This window comes from Octodon degus, unplaced genomic scaffold, assembly GCF_000260255.1.
Source record: "Octodon degus isolate 3935 unplaced genomic scaffold, OctDeg1.0 scaffold00057, whole genome shotgun sequence".
NCBI classification, from domain to species: domain Eukaryota; kingdom Metazoa; phylum Chordata; class Mammalia; order Rodentia; family Octodontidae; genus Octodon; species Octodon degus.
In genome coordinates this window covers 6,953,618-6,956,275 of record NW_004524633.1, presented here as the reverse complement: position 1 = coordinate 6,956,275, position 2,658 = coordinate 6,953,618, and positions in this window count along the sequence as shown.

Genomic DNA, 2,658 nt, shown 5'->3' with positions numbered 1-2,658 from the left:
GGCATTACAATTCCTGACTTGAAATTATACTACAATGCTACTGTGATAAAATCAGCATGGTACTGGCAACAAAATAGACCTGAGGATGAATGGAATAGATTAGAAGATGCTGAAGCCCTTATGAACATACTCAGCCAACTTATCTCTGACAAAGAGGCCAAACATACTCACTGGAAGAAAGATAGCCTCTTCAACAAATGGTGCTGGAAAAATTGGCTCTCTACATGGCCAAAACTCAAACTTGACCCAGGTCTATCACCATGCACTAAACTAAAGTCAAAATAGATTAAAGATCTAAACATTAAAGCAGAGACACTAAATCTCCTGGAAGAGAAAGTTAGAGGAACTCTTGAAGACATAGGGGTAGGCAAAGATTTCATGAACGGAAATCAAATCGCACGGGTAACAGTTGAAAGAATTAACAACTGGAACCTGCTCTTACTGAGAAGTTTTTTCATGTCAAAAGAAATTACCAACAAAGTGAAAAGGCAACCCACAAATGTGGAAAAAATCATGACAAATAAGTATTCAGACAAAGGTTTGCTCTCTACAATTCATAAAGAACTAAAAAATGCTAGGGCCCCAAAATTTAAAGACCCAATCCAGAAATGGGCGTCTGAGATGAACACACACTTCTCAGAGGAAGAAACTAAAGAACCGAATAAATATATGAAAAAATGCTCCACATCACTAGTCATCCGCGAAATGCATATTAAAACAACATTGAGACATCATCTCAAACCAGAAAGAATGACTATCATAAAGAAATCACCCAACAACAAATATTGGAGAGACTGTGTGGAAAAAGGCACCCTTCTCCACTGATGGTGGGAATGTAGACTGGTGCAACCATTATGGAAATCAGTATGAAGACTCCTTAGAAAAGTTGGACTGGAAATCCCATTTAAATCAGCTATTTCTGTATTGGGAATTTTCCTGGAGGATCTGAAAACATCATATCATAGGGATATATGTGTGCCTATGTTTATAGCAGCACAATTTGTGATAGCCAAACCTTGGAAACAACCAAGATACCCATCACCTGAGGAATGGTTGAAAAAGATGTGGTATTTTTACACAATGCAGTATTACTCAGTTATAAACAATGGTAAACTGCAAGCCTTTATATTGAAGTGGATGCCACTTGAACATATACTCATAAGTGAAATAAACCAGACACACATGTGTAAATATCTTATAGCTTCCCTAGTATAAGAACTCAAAAGAAGAAATACAAATAGAAAAGTATAATACAAGTAAAAGGAAAGCAGGATCTCGAAGACTAACTAATCAAGGAAGGGAAAGGAGAAGAGCTAGGCAACATGACAATGTCAAGCCATACAGTTATATGTAGAAGATGGGCAAGGCAATGATCCTGAAATCTCCAGAAGATTTTGTAATCTAGCAGTTAATTGGAAAGATTCTCACCCTGACTAACTATATATACTGATACCTGTGAACTAAGCAACTGCACTGCAGATGGTAATCTGTAATAGTAGTTTCATGCTTGGAGTGCCTGTCATTCTGGTCTTCTGTATATGGGCTGCTTGTCATGACATGCCAGTTGCTGCTGTGCTGTCTCTCAGGTAGATGATTGTTCAAAAAGAAGGGGGTGGTGAATGAAGGCAAGAGATGGGAAAAGGAATACTGTGGGACTGTCCTGCTTCAAGGTAGTATATGGTGAGATTTTTGAACTTATGTGTAAACATAAGAAGTATATAATTCTTTATGCCTATTTTTTAGAAATATATTCTAATTTTTAAATGTTTTTCATCTATTCTATAGGGACTTAAAGTTCAACATATCAATACTTGATAAAAAAATACCTGTTCCATGTTATGCCTAAGATGTTTGATATGCAGACAGATAATGAGGTTAATCTTAACAGCCTAGGTTGTATGGTAATAACAATAAGCTTGTCTTCTGGATGGTTAACAACCTAAGTTTGCAGACCAAAATTAGAGAAAAAGGAGGGCTGCAAGGAAAGCCAACATTTTGGTCCTAGCCCTCCAAGGTCACTTAAAACTCAGGACATATGAGATCTTGTACTGTTATATCATGTAACTCATTAGTGTCCCAAATTTTCTGATCAAGGAGATTATGGGGTCAAAGTGGAAAGTCATCGATGATGTGGAGTGTGCCTAAGGAGAGTCACATGGAGAGAAAACATTCTCTCAAGCTTTCACAGAGAGCACATTGGCCAAGCAATGGCTGTTTCTCACCCATATGGCTGACACTGACAAAGGTTCCACAATCTGAGGTGCAGGATCCCAGGATAAATTCTGAGGGGATTTCACTGACCTTATCAGACCCAAAAGCTACAACTCTTGTTTCATAGATCCGGCTTTACTTTGGTCTTAACCATCCAGCAGAAAAGTATAAAAACGAAGTATAAGAAGTAAAGCCATGGTGTTATGTTGAGCTGTAGGGGACTCAGGTCAACTATTTCTGACATTGGCAATGAAGCAGAAGACCCAATACTATTATGGACCTCTGATCTCTTTTAGAATATTTTGCTCAGTTTACACACCTATAATACTTAAACGATGGATCTTAACAAAAAAAAGGGGGGGATACAGATGAATGTCCATTTTGTATCTATGTATTAAAAGGGGTTAGGATAGATATATAGTTACATTCTCTTAATGAATAGAGGGA